Source organism: Glycine soja, chromosome 20 (assembly GCF_004193775.1).
Source record: "Glycine soja cultivar W05 chromosome 20, ASM419377v2, whole genome shotgun sequence".
Lineage (NCBI taxonomy): Eukaryota > Viridiplantae > Streptophyta > Magnoliopsida > Fabales > Fabaceae > Glycine > Glycine soja.
In genome coordinates, this window is record NC_041021.1 from 9387895 (window position 1) to 9409500 (window position 21606).

At 39.7% G+C, this 21606-nt stretch overlaps 1 pseudogene; it reads right to left on the reverse strand.

The window, feature by feature from the left end:
* Positions 1-21606, reverse strand: part of LOC114401855 — a 76740-nt pseudogene that overhangs the window by 28799 nt on the left and 26335 nt on the right.

Consider the following 21606-nt stretch of genomic DNA (forward strand, 5'->3'; position numbering starts at 1 on the left):
ATGGATGGTTTCTCCGGTTACAATCAGATAAAGATGGCGCCAGAGGATATGGAAAAGACTACCTTCGTCACCCTGTGGGGACATTCTGTTACAAGGTGATGTCCTTTGGACTCAAGAATGCCGGGGCAACTTATCAACGGGCCATGGTAGCTTTGTTCCATGATATGATGCACCAAGAGATCGAGGTCTACGTGGACGACATAATTGCTAAATCTAAATCCGAGGAAGAACACCTTGTCAACCTGCAGAAGTTGTTCGAAAGGCTTAAGAAATATCAATTAAGGTTGAACCCCGCCAAGTGTACCTTTGGGGTCAAATCAGGAAAATTGCTTGGTTTCATTGTAAGCCAGAAAGGGATAGAGGTAGACCCCGAAAAGGTGAAGGCTATCCTTGAGATGCCGGAACCCCGTACAGAGAGGCAAGTCCGAGGTTTCCTGGGACGCTTGAGTTATATTGCCAGATTCATATCGCAGCTCACCGCCATTTGTGAGCCGTTGTTCAAACTCTTACGCAAAAACCAAACTGACCGCTGGAATGAGGGTTGCCAAGAGGCTTTCGGAAGGATCAAGAAATGCCTCATGAATCCCCCTGTGCTTATGCCACCAGTACCTAGAAGGCCTCTCATCTTGTACATGACAATCTTGGACGAGTCAATGGGGTGTATGCTGGGGCAACATGACGAATCCGGAAAGAAAGAACGCGCTGTCTACTACCTGAGTAAGAAGTTCACGGCCTGTGAAATGAATTACTCTTTGCTCGAAAGAACGTGTTGTGCTTTAGTATGGGCATCCCATCGCCTAAGGCAGTACATGCTGAGCCATACTACCTGGTTGATATCCAAGATGGACCTGGTCAAGTACATCTTTGAAAAGCCAGCTCTTACAGGACGAATCGCCCGGTGGCAAGTCCTGCTATCCGAGTTTGATATAGTTTACGTCATCCAAAAGGCGATAAAAGGAAGCGCCTTGGCAGATTATTTGGCTCAGCAGCCTCTTAATGACTATCAGCCCATGCATCCTGAATTCCTGGATGAGGACATCATGGCCTTGTTTAAGGAAAAATTGGACGAAGATCGGGACAAATGGACCGTATGGTTTGACGGAGCATCGAATGTTCTAGGCCATGGCGTTGGAGCAGTATTGGTCTCTCTGGACAATCAATGCGTACCTTTCACAGCTAGGTTAGGATTCGACTGCACCAACAACATGGCCGAATATGAAGCATGTTCCCTGGCCGTCCAGGCAGCGATTGACTCCAATGTCAAACTACTCAAGGTGTACGGCGACTCAGCGTTGGTAATCCATCAGCTGAGAGGGGAATGGGAAACTAGAGATCCCAAGCTGATACCCTACAAAGCCTATATCAAGGAATTGGCTAAGACCTTTGATGAGATCTCCTTCCATCATGTTCCCCGCGAGGAAAATCAAATGGCGGATGCACTTGCTACTTTGGCGTCTATGTTCCAGCTAACGCCGCACGGGGATCTACCATACATTGAATTTTGGTGTCGTGGCAAACCCGCGCATTGTTGCCAAGTAGAAGAGGAACGGGACGGTAAGCCTTGGTATTTCGACATCAAGCGATATGTCGTAAGCAAAGAATACCCACCAAAGATTGCTGACAATGATAAAAGGACATTGAGAAGATTGGCGGACGGTTTCTTCATGAGCGGAAGCATACTATATAAGAGAAACCACGACATGACACTCCTGCGGTGCGTGAATGCCAAAGAGGCGAACCACATGATCGAGGAAGTCCATGAGGGCTCGTTTGGAACGCACGCCAACGGGCATGCTATGGCCAGAAAGATCCTAAGGGCAGGTTATTACTGGCTTACCATGGAAAGTGATTGTTGTGTCCACGTAAGGAAATGCCACAAATGTTAAGCATTCGCAGACAATGTCAATGCCCCACCGCATCCTCTGAATGTCATGTCCGCCCCTTGGCCTTTCTCCATGTGGGAAATAGATGTCATCGGGGCCATTGAGCCCAAGGCCTCGAATGGTCATCGCTTCATCCTCGTGGCGATAGATTATTTCACCAAGTGGGTCGAGGTGGCCTCCTACGCCAATGTCACGAGGGGTGTAGTGGTCAGGTTCATTAAGAGAGAGATCATCTGCCGATATGGTTTGCCAAGGAAGATTATCACGGACAATGGCACCAGCCTGAATAACAAGATGATGGGGGAAATGTGCGAGGAGTTTAAAATCTAGCATCACAATTCCATGCCCTACCGACCAAAGATGAATGGAGCTGTGGAAGCGGCCAATAAAAATATCAAAAAGATTATCCAAAAGATGACCGTGTCGTACAAAGATTGGCACGAGATGCTCCCATTCGCGTTACACGGTTATCGAACTTCAGTATGAACGTCAACTGGGGCAACGCCGTTCTCATTGGTATATGGAATGGAGGCCGTGCTACCGTTTGAGGTAGAAGTCCCGTAATTAAGGATCTTGGCGGAATCCGGATTAAAGGAATCAGAGTGGGCTCAAACGCGCTATGACCAGCTCAACCTCATTGAAGGTAAGCGCTTAACGGCCATGAGTCATGGGCGTTTGTACCAGCAAAGAATGAAGAATGCATTCGACAAGAAGGTACGCTTGCGCAAGTTCCATGAGGGAGACCTTGTGTTAAAGAAAATGTCCCATACTATCAAGGACAATCGAGGAAAATGGGCCCCAAACTACGAAGGGCCTTTTGTTGTGAAGAGGGCTTTTTCCGGAGGAGCCCTGGTGCTTACCAACATGGATGGCGAAGAGCTACCTTCACCCGTGAACTCTGATGTCGTCAAGCGATATTATGCTTAGAATCTGGGGCAATTAAGGATGTCGCTGCATGTTCTTTATCTTTATGTGTTTTCTGGGTTTCCCCCAGGGATTCCCCGTCTACTGTATCTCTCGTTACAATCTTTCAAAGAAGTGAACGTGGGTTCGAGGCTTTAGTCCTCACGTTGGTTTTAAACCTTGCGTTAATTTGTGATCACCTGAGCCCTTCCGCTCAGTTCATGGGATGCCCCAAGCGCTTAATTAAAATTGGACCTAAACCAACTTTCACTAAAATTTGCTATGTTTGAAAACATTCATGCATACGCATACGCATGCATATTGTTGTGGTAAAATAGGGGCAGGATCATCTTGAGCTACCTTCTGGGGTAGAGACAAAGTTAAAACAGCAGAAACCAATCGAGGTAAGACAACGACGCGGTTGAGATTTGCCACACCTCGTTGTTTCCTACTGTCAGATACTTGGGGACGGACACAAAAGGAGGCTAGGGTCACTACCAATAGGTCGTCGTCCTTAACCTAGCCCGGGACAAGCGAAAAGCGCTGCTGTAAAGCAGCCCAGTATCCTTTGAAATTATAGTAATTATTACCTTTGTTCGATGCCTAATCTATCCTGGGGAGTTTCGATCAGTACCTTACAGAGTGGCTGGCGGAGCATCAAAAAGCTTTGGTCCCCTCACGCGAGCCATTCCCGTGTACAGTCGCCTCTGAAATCAATCGACCTTTTTTTTTTTTAAAAAAAAAAAAAGTGCAGGTTAGCTCGCCTGGGCGAGCAGCCCCTGCACCAGAATATAAAAAATGAAGAAGGGGGACGTTTTTGCATTCAAAAACTTCTTTTCCCCCCATTCAAAAGCAATACCCACGGAATTTACGAGTTTGCAGCCCTAGGGTCACTATTTTTCGCATTTTTTGATTCCGTTTTGCGCTTTTATTCATCACCAACAAGTAAGTATTCCATCCTTGAGCTTTCTAGCTTTTCATTGGTGTATTTTGATCTCCTTTTGGTGCTCTAAATTGTGGGAATGTGCTCAAATATGTGGGGCAATTTTGGTTTGTTTTCTTGCTTGGTTGGGTTGAATTGGGGGTTTGTATGAGATGGCCCTAGGCCTATAATGTATTTTGAAGCAATGGGGCATGCCACATTGTCCCCGTTCTCTTGCTATTGACGCCTAAACGCGCGCCCACCAAGTGTTCGGTGAAATTCCTCAATGGCATTAGCGCGTGATTTTTGTAGGGAAACAACCTATGGGACAATTTGGTTTGCACATGTTTTCTATTTTTTGGGACATGTATTCAGTTTCGTAAGGGCTAGAATAATTGCTCCACATATATCCTAGGCCTAGGAACCAAAGTTTTTATGCAAGAGAACACAAGAGTGGATGCATATTGGGTGAAGCTACCCTTTTTGGCCAGCAATCAGCTATGAGCCATGCTACAATAGTTTCCCTACGCCTAGATGTTTAGGAATTTTGTTCATCATAAACGTGTAGGTGTAGAATAAGTAGCAAAATACCTTTGGCAATTTACACTTTGGGTATGGTAGCAAAATACTTGGATGTATGTACATGTAATTTTTGGTAGTCAAAATGTCTCACAAAAAAAAATATATATGTTGCATGTTATGTAAAGAAAATACCTTACAAAGATACCTTTTAATTTGAATGCAATTTTAGTCAGCAAAAGAAAATATACTTGAATTTGCATGCAGCTTTAGGTAGCAAAAACACTTGAATAAAGCATGAAATGTAGCACCTTATTGTGTAGGTAGCCAAGATTCATCACGAAGTTTGTGTATGTATAGGTATTAGAAATACCAGAATGTGCACATATGCAATTTTTGGTAGCCAAAGTGCTTTGAGTATGCATGTATGTAAATTTAGCAAAGGAAATGCATGTGATGTAGGTAGCAAATACACCTTGGAAGTACATATAAGTGATCTAGGTAACGAAGGTACCTTGATTGTGCGTGGGTGCATTTTTCTTAGTTAGAAGAATATCTTGTGCGAGTGAATGTTCGTAAGGAAGTATGTGCATGAGTTTGCTCTAAATTTACATTGATGTTTGTGTTTATTGGAGGAGGTTGTATGCCATTTTCGTTTTAAGAGTAGCATTTCTTGGTAAAACTAACTTTCCAAATGTTTGCCTTCGCAGGAAATGGCCCCGAGGAAGCTTGCCTCAAAGAGGTCCAGGAAGGATAAAGCGGCCGAAGGAACCCGTTCCGCTCCCGAGTATGACAGCCACCGCTTTAGGAGCGCTGAACACCAGCAGCGCTTCGAGGCCATCAAGGGGTGGTCATTTCTCCGGGAGTGACGCGTCCAGCTCAGGGACGATGAGTATGCCGATTTCCAGGAGGAGATAGTTCGCCGACGGTGGGCATCACTGGTTACCCCCATGGCCAAGTTCGACCCAGACATAGTCCTCGAATTTTATGCCAATGCTTGGCCTACGGAGGAGGGCGTGCGAGATATGAGATCCTGGGTGAGGGGTCAGTGGATACCGTTCGATGCGGATGCTATCAGCCAGTTCCTAGGATATCCTTTAGTGCTGGAAGAGGGCCAGGAGTGCGAGTATGGCCAGAGGAGGAACCGGTCCGATGGTTTTGATGAGGAGGCCATCGCCCAGTTGCTGTGTATACCGGGGCAAGATTTTGCCCGGACTGCTGCAGGGAGGCGAGTGCGAATTATGCGCACCAACATGACCACCCTGACCCAGATATGGATGACGTTCTACTCAGCAACATCCTGCCCAGCGATCATAATTCCGACCTCCCTTTGCCGAAGTGTCAGCTGGTGTACACCATCCTGACACGGATGAGTATTCACGTGGCTCAGTTGATCGCTGATGCCATTTATCTATTTGCAGGTATGGCGCCGACCAGACACCCTTTGGACCCAGATAAGTCCAACAGGGCCCTGGGATTTCCCGCACTGATCACAGGACTCTGCCAGTCGTTCGGAGTCCCCGTTGCACCTACCAAGGTGATTCGGCCGCCCATCACCTGGGCTTTTATTGAGAAGTACTGCACCCAGAGACAGGCTCAGGGTGATGCTCCACAGGCCGCAGGCGCACCACCACCACCTCATCAGGCTGGCCCGGCTGGGTCGTTTGACATGGAGCAGTATTTACGTCATTTGGTTCGCCAGCAGGCGGCCAACCACCGGGCACATGTACAGACCCATGATTGTCTTTACCAGCTAAGCCTCAGCATGCAGAGCCAGGGCTTCGCTTCTTTTTCATGCCCTACTCCAGACCAGTTCAGGGCAGAGGTCGCATGGCCCGGGGATTGGCCCGAGGCCCAAGCAGGAGAGGCACCCCCAGAGGCTCCCGACGATGGAGAGGAGGCCCACGAGGACGAGGAGATGGCCGATTTGCTTGACTTCTTGGGAGGGAGTGGAGCTACATGACTGGGAGATCCCCAGATTTATGTTTTCTTTCATATTTCTTTTATCATTTTTTATGTTATGTTATTTTTTTTTTACTTAAGAGACAAATGTTTGTTTTTGTTGTTTCGATTGTCATTTGTACAGCGCATACATTTTTGTTTGGATTGTTGCGTTAGTGCTTATATCATTATTATCGATGATGTTTATTTGAAATTCTGGAACCGTGTAGAGTTTTTCGTTTAGGAACATCGTCCAAAAAATAAAACAAACAAAAATCATGATAAAAATAAAAATAAAAAAAAAGAAAGACAGAGCAAGTAAGGAGAAAAAGAAGGAAAATAGAAGATAAAGAACCAACATGTTTTTGAAAGAGATGATTTCCGACTTTTGTTTGAAAGGAAAATTCGCCGAACATAGCTAGTTTTTGAAAAAAATGTGTGTACACCTGAAGGGTGAACGCTGTGAAAATTTTCCCAGACGCCCAAAATGGACTCGGATAAATGCACAAATGGATAAAAGAACATATTTTGGAAACATTGGGTTGACTAAAATAGAGGAAATGAATCCTGAGCCCTAGCATCACATGACCATAAAAATTTGACACTTGAGTGTCCACATAGGTGCATGTATGACCAGTTTTGCATAAAATTTCCAAATCATCATTTTTGCATTTTGTGTCATGGAAATAATATGGGGCATCCCTTTTTATCCTTGAACCAAACCAAACCCTGACATGTATCATGTCTAGCCATTCTACAAGCCTTGAGCCAAAATCCTGACTCACCATAAACCTTGACCCAGGGTGAGAATGTCAATCCTTACCCTCGGAAGCAAAAAAAAGAAATGAAGGGAAACTTCCAATCAAAGAGAAAGCGAAAAGAAAAGAAAGAAAATTCCAAATCAAAGAATGGGAGAAAGTAAAAAAGGAAGAAAAAGGAAGGAAAGAAAGTTTCTGATCAAAGAAGCAGAAGAAATGTGCAGAAAGGTCTTTTGACCAGACAATATCTGAACAATACAGAATTGTCACCAAATGAACAAAAGGAAGGAAAGGAAACCATGACCTAAAGTGGTCTTCTCCCTTTGATTACCAACCAAAATCCTGTGCGTCGGTGACTTGTTCGCCTCGCGTCAAACAAGAACAGAAAAGGAAGAAAGCCAGAAAAAAAATCAAATCAATCAAAAGCCGAAAAACCCACCAAAAGAACCCATTTCCAAGGGAAGTCCTATTGATCCATGATCACGCATGTAATCTTTGATTTGATAGGAAATAATTTGCAAAGTTAAGTCGTGACATATCTATGGTTCAGAATTAGGATGAAACACTTACCTGTGCGAGGTTGATACACTCTGAGTGATTTTCTTCTATTTTTTGTTGAACCCAGTGTTTCCTCTAAACGGTCATTTAGAAACGAAATGCTAACATCCAAAATCTCATTTATGGTTATGGGGGGGTTTCATCAGCAGACTCTCCTTCCTCGGTAGACGCATTGTTTTTCACTCAAAAAGGCATATGCTGCTCTAATCAGTTGGAATATTGGTCTCTTTACTAAAGCATGTTTGCATTTTAGTGGAGAAAACACCGAGACTTTTTCAAGTCTCAGAAGTTATCCAGAGCTACGTAGGTCTGAGTTCCTCATTTGAGGATACGTAGGAGCAAAAGCCCTGCTTTTGTCGACCACACCGCTTTTTGTTACCATGACCCAAGAGCTGGTAGCCCGTGGAGACACCTTACGGTTATCCGCACCTCGTCATTCAGTGACCCCAAGTGTGATTGATGAGCATAGGCCAATGTGGTCATCTGCGCCCTTTCCGGAGATGTCAGCATCTTCCGGTGGAGACTTTTTCAAGTCTCACAAGTTATCAAGAACTATGTAGGTCTGAGTTCCTCATTGGAGGATACGTAGGAGCAAGAGCCTCGCTTTTGTCGGCCACCCTCACAAGTTCTGTCATGCTGGCACTGGAGTCACGTGACATGCGGAAATACCCGAGTGGTTATCCGTATAAACATTCTTTTTTGCTATCTGTAAGACGAAAAGCCTGATAGCACGCAGAGACTAACGTCGTCTTCTGCGCCCTTCGTCAATCATGGACGACAAGCCCGTTGACACACGGAGATTTACGTCATCTTCCGCGATCACAAGATCTGTCATACTGACATTTGAGTCACGCTGACGGGCGGAAATACCCGAGTGGTTATCCGTATAAACTTTCTTTTTTGCTGTCTGTAAGACGAAAAGCCTGATAGCACGCAGAGACTAACGTTGTCTTCTGTGCCCTTCGTCAATCGCGGCCAACAAGCCCGTTGACACGCAGAGATTTACGTCATCTTCCGCGCTCACAAGATCTGTCATACTGACATTTGAGTCACGCTGACAGGTGGAAATACCCGAGTGGTTATCCGTATAAACATTTTTTTTTGCTGTCTGTAAGACGAAAAGCCTGATAGCACGCAGAGACTAACGTCGTCTTCTGCGCCCTTCGTCAATCGCGGCCGACAAGCCCGTTGACACGCGGAGATTTACGTCATATTCCGCGCTCACAAGATCTGTCATACTGACATTTGAGTCACGCTGACGGGCGGAAATACCCGAATGGTTATCCGTATAAACATTCTTTTTTGCTGTCTGTAAGACGAAAAGCCTGATAGCACGCAGAGACTAACGTCGTCTTCTGCACCCTTCGTCAATCGCGGCCGACAAGCCCGTTGACACGCGGAGATTTACGTCATCTTCCGCGCTCACAAGATCTGTCATACTGACATTTGAGTCACGCTGACGGGCGGAAATACCCGAGTGGTTATCCGTATAAACATTCTTTTTTGCTGTCTGGAAGACGAAAAGCCTGATAGCATGCAGAGACTAACGTCGTCTTCTGCGCCCTTCGTCAATCGCGGCCGACAAGCCCATTGACACGCGGAGATTTAAGTCATCTTCCGCGCTCACGAGATCTATCATACTGACATTTAAGTCATGCTGACGGGCGGAAATACCCAAGTGGTTATCCGTATAAACATTCTTTTTGCTATCTGTAAGACGAAAAGCCTGATAGCATGCGAAGACTGACATCGTCTTCTGCATCCTTTGTTCCCCCGGGAACAACAAGTCATTTGCACGCGGAGGTTTTATGGTCACCCGCGACTCTTGTCAACCGAGAGGAACGAAATTAGTGTCTTATCTTTACTTCCCTTTTATCTCCAATAAAAGACAAGTAAAGAGGGGCAACTGTCATACCCTAATTTCGTCCAGGGACCTTTGCTTGGTGGCATGCAACTTGTGTTTGGTCATTTTGAGGTGCTTGGCACCCATCATTAGGCAATTTGTGAAATTCCGTGACGTGCCAGAAATCAAAAGAAAATATTGATGCACAATCCGTAAGGTTCCGTGACACACCGGAAATCAAAAGGAAGCATCGTTGCACAAATAGTGAGGTTCCGTAACATTCCGTAAGTCAAAAAAGGGGATGATTATGTAATCCGCAAGGTTCCGTAACATTACGGAAAGAAAACAAGTATCGTTACGAAATTCGTAAGTTTCCGTAACTTTACAAAAAAAAGAATCACCAAAAAAAGGCAGGGGGGTGTATTTAGTAAAAATGGGGGTGCAAATAGCAACCAGGCCCACTTGGGCCCTCCAGAAGGCTGTTGCTTCTGGAGGAAGCAACCTTGCTCGCCTGGGCGAGCTGTGCTGGCCTGGGCGAGCTGGGTGGCAAGCTTCTCCCCCAATTTTCTATAAATAGGGGGAGAAGTGAAGTAGAAAAGGGTTCAACCCCTTAGGCACTTCTCTCTCTCTCGAAATAGCTGAGGAAAATTAGTTCCCTGAAGAAAATCCAAGCCGAGGCGCTTCCGTAACGTTTCCGTGAGTAATTACGCGAAGATTCTCGACCGTTCTTCAAGATTCATCGTTCGTTCTTCGTTTTCTTCAGTCTTCAACGGGTAAGTACCTCTAACCAAGCTTTTCAATTCATTCTATGTACCCGTGGTGGTCCACATTTTGTTTCATGTATTTTTATTCTCGTTTTCATTTACTTTTTATACCCCCTTTTGACGTGCTTAAGCCATTTATTTAAGTCATTTCTCGCTTAATCTAAAAATAAAATAAATTTCCACCGATCGTTTGAATTGTATCATCCGTTAATTTCGGTTAAAATGAATTCCGACCGTTCGGTCGTGCCGTAACCACGTTGGAAATAAAAAAAAGAGAGGTAAAATAATAATATAATAATAAAAAATACCTTTTAGTAAAATAAAGCGAAAAATCAATCGGACGTTTTCTCTTTGGGATTTCTCATTCTTAATTGAATTGATTAATAACTAAAGTGAAACTAAGGCTAAAATCGACTCGCCTAGTCAAGCTCGTCCACAAAAATAGGATTTTGAAAGTTTATCATTTCTGTTTCTTACTAAGTAAAATGGATCATTTTTAAGGTCCAACGCCTTAAAATGATCACCTTTCAAGTAAAAAAGAATCACTTGATTCACGCATAAGAAAGAACTACATAGGTCTGATTTCCTTACCACAATTGAGGAATACGTAGGAGCAAAGGGAAACACCCTTGTCGACCACAAAAAGAGGAAAAATATAAAAAGGGTATAAAAGATATAAGAACGTAAAAAGGGAACGTAAAAATCTAAGTCATGTTTGCACATTTGATTAAAGGCTGCCGTCTCTTATGACGGACGTGTGGGGTGCTAATACCTTCCCCGGGCGTAAATACAACTCCCGAGCCTTTCACTTAAAAGTTCGTAGATCGCGTCTTTTCCGGTTTTTCCGACGTTTTCCTCAAATAAACGTTGGTGGCGACTCCGCGCGTATTCCTTTCGTGGAACACACATCCCGCGAGTTACGTGTCGCCCTCCCGCCGAAGGGTAGGTTGCGACAGTAAGTATGGATGTTATTTTCTTTGAGAGCCATCCTTTTTATAATGACATTCATCTTCAGGTGGTGGGGGGGGGGGGGGAACCAAAGGAAGATTATTTTGAAAATATAATTCTTTCAAATGATGTTCTTATTTCTCAAGATTATGAAACTTGCATTGTTGCACTGAAAACAAAAAGGCCAAGATTCATTAGTTGAACCCACTCTCATAATGAATGAGGTCCTTGCTGAGTCCAGGGCTACATCTTCAAAGAAAAATTGTAACAAACAATCTTTGGATACCGGAAATAAAGAAGAATTAACCTTAATGCCACAACATGATAATTCTTGTAAGGAATTAGCAAACAGGCTTATTGATTGTGACCTAATTTTGAAAGAAAAGGTTTACATGAGGAGAAACAAGGAAATTGAAGATGCACAAACTCTCCAGCATAACCATGAGTCTGAATCGAGGGAGAATTTAATTAGTGGTACAGGCATGGTTGTTAAACTTGCACTTTAACTCATGAAATCGTATAATTTTACGATTCCACCAAGGTTCGGCGAGTTGAATCGGAAGTAGAATCAAAATCGGAGTAGACTCGTCTGATTTAGCGCAGACTTGGGCGAGTTTAGGTAGACTCGCGAGTCTGTTACGAGTCTGCGGGTTTAAGAAAATTATGAAACGTCGTCGTTTTGAAGCTGAGCTACTCCCTTACTCGCGACTTCGTGCTGTACTGAAGTTGAGCTACTCACCTCACCTTGTTTCGTTGTTCGAGTTCTGCTTTGAAAGCCCTCACTCGTATCGTCATCGCTGGCCCTCAGTCGCGGTCCTTGTCGTCGCTGGTCCTCTGTCCTCCATCGTCATCACTGCCTCGCTGGTCTTCACTTGCACTCTAAGCTTTGCTTCACATCACGATGCTAAGGTAATTTATCCTCTCCTTTCATGACCTAACTCGCATCGTGGTGTTCCCTTCCCCTGCAACTGCAAGGCTTCTCATGAGCTGCTAGATGCCTCTGGTTGATTGTGCATCTTCCACTATGAGGTCTTGGGTTTTCAGTTTTTTTACTGTTGACCTAACAGTGAGTATTTTAGTAATGAGCAGTTCCTGTTTCATCTGCTAGCCTTTACTTTTTTTTTATTCCTTATTAAGTATATAGCAGAAAAGCATGTATTGATTGTGCATCTTCCCAAAGGATGTTTTGAATGAATGGCTCAATGTGCTTTAGTCAATGCAAATTCCCTTCAGCTCAATGTACATTTTTATCTCGCCGTTCTTTCATTTTGTTGGTTGTTGATTATAAGATAAGATCTCTCTGAAGCAAATCCCCTCATGATTCCGAGTTATTTTTTTAATATTACTAGATTATTTGACAACAGTAAGGGGACAAAAGTAAAGTTTTCCAATGTTTCAGCTCTGTTAGTGCAGCTAGAAATCTCTATTTCCCTGGTTAAGAACAGTTCTATCACTCTGTCTAGTTTAGCAGCCAGATTTGATTATCAAATCTAGATTTATTTAAGATGTATGTTGGCTATTCAACAACAATCTATGTCTGTTTGCTGGGTAAAAATAGAAACAGATTTGCAGTAATATATTAAGAGATTGTAACATGATTGATGCTTGACGTCTATATTTGCTTCTATCCCTTTTATTTGTTTTGCTGCTTAGATGCATTTGATTTTAATGATTTTTGTGTGATTATCTTTGTTCATAATCAAATACATATGTGAATTCTCTAATTGTAGGTGTTAGTAAATGGATTTGTATTCCTGTTGCTTTGGAACTTGAAATTATTTCCTTTTTCCATCCTCATAAATTCCAACATTAGCTAAGAAGCATTGATATAGCAGTCAGCCCACCATAATCAGCTTGTTTGCACTGGTGTTGTTATAGTTCCAGTACTAGTACACACACTACACATAGTGAAACATACATGTTTCACTTTTATTTTTTTAATAAAATCAATACAAGCTGGAACACACCACAATGCATGGCAGTTCAGCTCTTTTACTTTGGCAATTTTGAAGTATGCAGAACATCTCTAGTTTCAGCTCACTTGTATTTTTATTTTACTTTGGCAATTTTGAATGACCTTTATACATGGCAGTTTAGCTCTTTTACTATATATAAGCCAAAGTATGCAAAACATCTCTGTTTGAATGACCTTTATATAAAAGTTTATTATTTTAGGGTTGAAAATTTACTTATGATTTTATATAAAAGAATATTAATATATTTTTTTTATTTGAGTAAACTCTTACGATTCTACGAGTTGAGTTTACGGAGCCTCCACGATTCTACGTAGAATCGCGAGTCCGATAACCTTGGGTACAGGTAAACCTTCTTCTTCTAACTCCAATGATCAAGATAACCCTTCTAAAATGAATATACCCATAGCTCTTCGAAAAGGAGTTAGATCTTGTACTAAGCACCCTCTATCCAAATTTGTGTCATATTCAAATTTATCTTCATCTTTTACTGCGTTTACCTCCTAGTTGTCTTGTGTAGAAGTTCCAAAAATTATACAGGAAGCTCTAAATGCTCCAAAGTGGAAGGAAGCTATCCTTAAGAAGATGAGAGCTCTTGAGAAGAACCATACTTGGAGTGTTATGCCTTTGCTAACTGGAAAGAATATCGTGGGTTGCAAGTGGTTGTTCACTGTCAAGTATAACTCTGATGGTTCAGTGGAAAGATACAAGGCATGATTGGTGGCTAAGGGATTCACTCAGACCTATGGTATAGACTACTCAAAGACCTTTGCCCTGGTTGCAAAGTTAAACACAATTAGAATTCTTCTATCACTTGCTGCAAACTTGGATTGGCCTTTGCACCAATTAGATGTTAAAAATGCATTCCTCAATGGTGACTTGGAGGAAGAGGTATACATGGATAGTCCTCTTGGCTTCGAACACAGATTTGGGACAAAGGTTTGTAAACTAGAAAAGTATTTTTATGGACTCAAGCAGCCTCCAAGGGCATGGTTTGAAAAATTTACCCAGTCAGGTAAAAAACAAGGATATTCTCAAGGCCAAGTAGATCATACCTTATGTACTAAATTTTCTTCTAAAGGGAAAATTGTTGCACTAATAGTCTATGTTGATAACATCATCCTCATTGGAGATGATGAACTGGAATTGGCTAGGCTAAAAAAGAACTTGGCAGCAAAATTTGAGATCAAGGACTTGGGATCCTTGAGGTACTTTCTTGGCATGGAGGTTGCTCGCTCAAAAAAGGGAATTGTTGTTTCCCAACAGAAGTATATTCTAGACCTCTTGGAAGAAACGAGAATGAGTTGTAGACTAGTAGATACCCCTATGGATCCCAATGGGAAACTTTGGGAAAAAGTTAGTGTTCTTGTTGATGTTGGAAGATACCAAAGGTTAGTTGACAAATTGATTTACTCGTCTCATACCCGACTTGACATTGCTTTTTCAGTGAGTGTTGTAAGTCAGTTTATGCACTCTCTTTATAAAGAACAACTTGAGGAAGTGTATCGAATTTTGAGGTGCTTAAAGAGCAATCTTGGAAAAATGTTAGTTTTTTAAGAAAAATAGTGAAAGGAATGTTGTTGTTTAAACTGATGCAAATTAGGCAGGGTCTGTTACAGGCAAACAATGTACTTCAGGATATTGCACCTATGTGTGGAGAAATCTAGTGACTTGGAGAAGCAAACAACAAGGTTTTGTTGCCAGAAGCAGTGCAAAAGTTGAATTTAAAGCAATGGCCCAAGGGATTTGTGAAGGATTGTGGATTTATAGTCTTAGAAGAACTGAAGATGACAATAGAACTCCCATTGAAGTTCTACTATGACAAGAAGGCTACAATAAGAATAGCTCACAATCCTGTTCAGCATGATAGAACGAAGCACATTGAGATTGATTGCCACTTTATAAAGGAGAAATTGGATACTGAAATTATTTGCTTGCCATTTGTGCCTTCCAATCAGCAAACAACTGGCATCTTGACCAAGAGCCTAGCAAGACCCATTTTTGAGCATTGAACAAGCAAGTTGAGTATGATAGATATCTATGCACCAACTAGAGGGGAAAGGGGGTGTAGGAATTAATAGAAGATATTGCAGTTTCCTATATTAGATGAATCAGAGATTTGATTTACTTTGTTTTAAAATAAGACCTTTCTGATTATTAGCTATTATTTGTTTTCTTTATTATTCCTTGAATCAAGGAACATACTTTATTGTAATATTTCTATATAAGTAGTACTTTTACTTCTTGAATAAGACAAGAAAGTCTTCCCTATTACTTTCTACAAATTCCAATTTTATTTTTAGAATGTGTTTGGTTTGCGAGCAAAATAGAGTAGATGGAAATAGAAGAGAGATAATTTGAAAAAGGAGAAATAGAATAAAAATAAAATGATATGTTGTGTTTTTTGGTTTAAGAGAAATACACTAGAAATAATATTGTGTCAAAGAAAATCGATTTTTTTGTCTAGAAAATTGATTTTGTGCCTAAAGAATCAATTTTTTCAGCTAAAAAATCGATTTTTACTATTTGTGATGACAAAATTTACAAACTTAACTCCCTTCTACATCATTCGTACCAAACAACCGACCCCTAATCCCATCTTTGGTATATTATTTCCATCCATGGAAACAAACACAACCTAACATTTAAAAGAATAAGATATATTAGAAATCATTAGTATATTAGGAAATAAGACAATCCCACCAAAATAATTTTAAAAATTCCAATAAAATTTAAACATTTTAATAAATTATATTATCTCTTTAGTAAGTGTTCATCACACTTTGTACCGTGAAAAAAGGCTCCCTTTTAAAAAGAGAACTGAAATTTTTGCATAGGTCACCATAATTATCTGCATATAAGGACCACAAAATGAAGACATTGCAACACTTATCACAAATATTTCAATATTACAGAAAGAATTAAGATTCAAAAGTTGAGGAAATAAAAGTATAATTAAATAAGTGACATGGTCATAATTTAAGAGGAAAAAGCAATTAACAAACATAGTGCATTTTGTAACGCCCTGAAATTTCACTAACTATAAATCAATGTTTAATTGCATTTATCGTGTTATTTGATTATATATTTGACTTTAGTGAGTTGAGGTATGGTATGAACTATTCATGTGTGATTTGTTTGATGTGGATGTTGAGTTATGTGGAGTTTTATTGACCTAAGTTGAAATCATGAGATTTTAAATTTTACCTAAACCTATTATAGTAAAACCGCGATCTTGGATTCGTTAAACGTTGAGTCATCTTCAAATTTTGACTGTAGGTTCCTAACACATGTCCCCACTGTTTAACCATTGGGATTTTCAAAATAAGAATTTTTGACCTCTCGCTTAGCGTGAGAAACACGCTAAGTGCAATTCCAACCTGAGAGGGAATTGCACTGAACGCGAATTGTCGCGCTTAGCTCAAAAGGAATTGCGCTCAACACGAATTGTTGTGCTCAGAGAAAATCTCAACCTGAGAGGAATTGCACTCAACGCGAAAAGTCACGCTTAGCGCCAAAAATGGACTCTCAGTTAGCGAGACGAGCTTGCTAAGCAAGATTTGCAGATTATAAATGCATTCTTCAGGGTGAAAAAAAATACGATTTTCACTTTTTTCTCTTCAAACGCCCACCCAAGCCCTAACACCTCCTCCTCCACCACCCACGACCACTGGTGACCATCACGAGCCACCGTTACTTGCCGCCGAACCACCGTGTGACACCCTCTACCCGAGATACATATAAATAAATAAAACATAAAAATACAAATAAGAAAATTTACATAGGTAAAAGGTTCACATTCATTTCACTATTATCAAATAAAACTTATTAAAAACATATCTGGCTCAAAACAAGACTATCAAAGTTTACAAAGGAAATTTTGTTAAATCAATGAGGAAAATAAAATAAAATGACATCATGCAATTAAAATAAAAGCTCATCTCCAATGACACATCCTATCAAAGCATTGTGTCCCAGCATTCTCTAGCATGAAGTTCTTTAAAGTCATTCACCTAGTCGTTTGCTCCCACGAGCACAAGGTTCGAGATCATCACAAGATCCAAATACAAATAGCACATAGGAAATAAGTTATCATATTTCTGAAAAAACAAATAAACAAATACATGATCAAAATAAATTATAGAAGTATTTATAACATAACTTAATAAAATTCACATCACTTTATCATTTAAAATTCATTTTTCAATCCCCAATTACATTACACATGAATCACACACTCGGTCAAGACGTAATAACACTCATCAATTTCATAATAAACAATTAGCAGATGTTATGCAACAATTATACTAAGACTGAAGTCTATATGCAATGTGGTACCATGTCAGTGAAAAACCACACTGGAGCGCCTAGGAGTACATAACAAGACACACCACACAATGAATATGCCAGGTCACTCTCACTAAGTAAAATCATAAGATAACCAGTCAAGATTACTCTGTTTTGCAAGAATGCTCCAACTATATGGGATCCACATAGGCTTAAAAAAGCACTTAAACTGAGTGTCTTTACCCCCAAGGCCTAGACTCCGAAGAATCCGTTAGGATCTCACCTTCCTGATTAAGATCCAACCCCTAAAATAACTTTTGCACGCAAATACTGCTCATGAATTATACAATACTCACGACCTCACACTTGTGTTTCAAACACGTTTAACACATTGCGCTACAATTACTTTAGGTTCCTAACTTGGAACCCTACACTTTCCCTTTAACATTTCGTGCATAAACACTTTTCTCTTGGTAAACACCAATCGTGTTATTGTATAATTCACAATTCAACTCATAACACAAGTATTAACCACACAATTATTCACAACCATATCTCATGTCCACAATTTAACATCTCATAATGTCACAATCTACCATCACATGTTTACGTGTATCTCATGAATTAACATATGTTCAACTTTGTACTTATACTCAATCTTAATAACAATGTTATGATCTCAAAGCAACATGTTTACAATTCATCACATATTCAATTTATCACTTACACACAATTTCAATCACAATTTCATGATCTCAATATAACAATCTCGTAATTATAATCATACATGAAGAACTACAATACAAGAAACATCCAAAAATAAATCACAATTTGATCCCCTAAGGATTCTAACCTAAACTGCGATAAACTCATCCTTACCTCTAAGCTGGCTCACGGGTGTAGTCCAATAGTAATAGTGACATCTCTAATGGTTCCGTAAGACTCCTCAAGTTTTTCCTCTAATTGTTTTGCTAGGATTTACAAGCATTACATAGAAGGAGAAGATATTGTAGCCTCCATTTCACTGTCAACGTGCGAGACTAATTGACTCTGAATGTTGTTATTAACCTTGTTTTTGAAATCTATACTAAATTTCCTTTGATTTGGTATATAGAACGTTCCATTTGGACTTACGAACGTGAACAAGAGAGGTGTCTAAGCGACGCAAAGAGGAACTGACGGAGAGCTCACGATAGGTGAGGGGAGTTTTATTATAATTTATGCCTTTTGATATCATAGTTGGGGTCAAGGAACCTAACTATAGGGATTTATGTCTGTCCCTGTTGCATGCTGGTTTTCAAGAAAAACAATGTTTGATGAAACTCCATGTAGAACTTGTAGGCCTTGGATCTTCTTCATCAATGGAATCATTTGCTTTTTGAAGATCAATGGAAATGGAATGGAGAAGAAGAAAGATGATTGGAAACGCCACTTCAAGGAGAAGATGAGTCAAGAACAAACTCACCACCATAGAAAACCATGGATAAGAGCTTGAAGGTAGAAGAAGATGAGTGAAGGGAGAAGGAGAGAAGGAGCACAAAATTTTATTCCTCAAATGAGGTTTGAACTTTGAAGTGTAATTCTCAAATGATTAAAGTTTAAAAAATGCACATACATGACCTCTATTTATAGCCTAAGTGTCACACAAAATTGGAGGAAAATTTGAATTTCTATTATTTCACTTGAATTTGAAATTGAATTTGTGGAACCAAATTTTGAAGCCAAAATTTCACTAATTATTATTAGTGAATTTTAGCTATGATTAAGCACACTAATCAAAGATCAAGTCCAAGATTCTCCACTAAGTGTGTTTAGGTGTCATGAGAGATGTAAAACATGAAGGACATGCACAAAATATGACTATATGATGTAGCAATATGGTGTAACAAGCAAATGCTCACCTTCCCCTCTAAAATTTAATTGGATTGGGATTCTTCCAATTAAATTAAATTTATTTCCCAATAAACACATCAAATATTCACTTAATGCACGTGAAATTACAAAACTACCCCTAATACAAAAACTAGTCTAGGTGCCCTAAAATACAAGGGCTGAAAAATCCTACATTTCTAAGGTACCCTACCTATATTATGGAACCCTAAATACAAGGTCCAAAAATAATAAAACCTTAATCTAATATGTATAGAGATAAGTGGATTTATACTTAGCCCATGAGCCTAAAATCTACTCTAAGGCTCATGAGAACCCTAGGGCCTTCTCTTGCATCTCCGACACAATCTTCTTGGAGTCTTCTATCCATTGTCCTTAGGGGATAGGATTGCATCAATGTTTTTGACTAATGGGATGTGATACGTCTGTTATTGATAACTGACATTATTATTTTTGTTAGACTTGTGTTGTCTGAAGACCTGAGGAATGTGAATCTCAGACATGAGCTATATATGTATATATATGCAAAATGTGTTTTACTGATGATATGATTATTGATGATATTAATTGATATAAGGTGGTGTTGATGTTTATGACAATGTTGATAGAGAATGATGTTGTTATTGAAGATGATATTGATAATAATTGATACGAGACGATGCTGGTGTTTATGATAATATTGATATGACAGGGTGACCTTGATGCTTGTTGCCTAGATTTCTTAAGTGAGAGTGTCGCCTGAACACGCTTAGGCTATTTCTTGATGAGTGGTACCACATTGAATTTGAGAGTTGATGTTAGATTCATGCATCATACTGAGCATGATTGATTAGAATTATGGACAGATGATGACTACTTGTTGATTGTATGTTGGACTAATGGATGTTTGTGTATGGTTATAATATTTGTTAATGTTTTCTTACTAATCATGGTTATTTTATTTTTGTGTTAATTTCTTTTATAATAAATTCACCCTTACAATTTTCATACCGTGTGGTTGGTACCTGTGATGATCACAAACCTTCGTTCGTGGGAGCAGACAAACAACAGTAGAGTACGCGAAGTGAGATTCTTTTGTGGAACTGTCAAGTCGATGTGATGACGTTGAAATTATTTTGGTAGAGAGTTGTGTTTTGTTAACCAACCCCTATGTAGCTAATTCTATAATTCTTTTGTTTTTTTTAATTAAGGATGTCAATCACATATTTAATTATATGTATGAATTAATTTACTTTCTGATATGTAAATGATGTGTACTGAGTTAATTATGCGTTGTTTAAGTAATTGTACGTTGTTTGGTGAATGTACATCATGAAAAAAAATTACTCTAATTTTTTATAAGCAAATTAATGGAATTTTCATTTAAAAATTTAAATTTACGTGATTTAGAGTGATGATATCGTAACGACGAGATGGGTCATTACACATTTAGTTGTAGCATAACTCTATATCGTCAATAAAGATTTTAATTCCACACCATTTATTTTGGATAAGATTAGATGTTTGGCTTCTATTTGGTGCAAAACACATGGCCTTTTTAATGAGGTCTCAATAGCATATATGTTTTCTGTTTTGAATTTTTATTAAGAAGGTTGGAAGTTTCCTTATCCTTCTATATTCTAATCTTTTCCCATCATTCTCAATAAAATTCTTTTATTAAGAAAACTATCTAAAGCTTAGGTCAATAACAAATTTGGTTTCTAGAATTTTCACATAGCGCCTGCCTCCATGTCTTAAAAGTTAAAACTAATTCAGTTAGTAGTACTAGAATGCATTTGATGTACTATGAGAATATTGAGGACATAAGTTACAAAAACAGAAGTACAGAGTCATATAGGTCATATTATTGTATGCTTGCACATGATTCAAACATGTAGAACAACTTAAACCACCAAAAATCCATATGAGAATCAAAACAATGGGTAAACTCACCACAAAATCCATGTGATTCAAACATGTAGAACAACTTAAACTCACCACAAAATCCATGTATTCCACAATGTTGTTGACATAATTTCGACTAATTGTCACTTTCAAAATGTACCTGCATGATTGCCAAAAAAGGATTTAATGCATTCAATTAAGTCATTATGTTCATCCCTTTCCACCTTTAATTATTTTTTTGGCTGATGACAATATTGATTGAAATATGAAAAAAGTGAACAACAATAACACAATTTTTTTTATCAACAAAAATAGGTATATATTAATTGAGTACCAGAGGTACTAGAAATACACAATACATGTCAATGTTGGTTCAAAGAGACATACAAATATTGCTCTGAACCAAGATCTGAATGTCTAAGGGAAATTACTATACATATTTATCCTCATCTGCAATCCCTCACTATTCAAAAACCCAACACTAATATTGGATGACCAGTGGTTATAATGGATGCTGAAATCCTTCTCTAAAT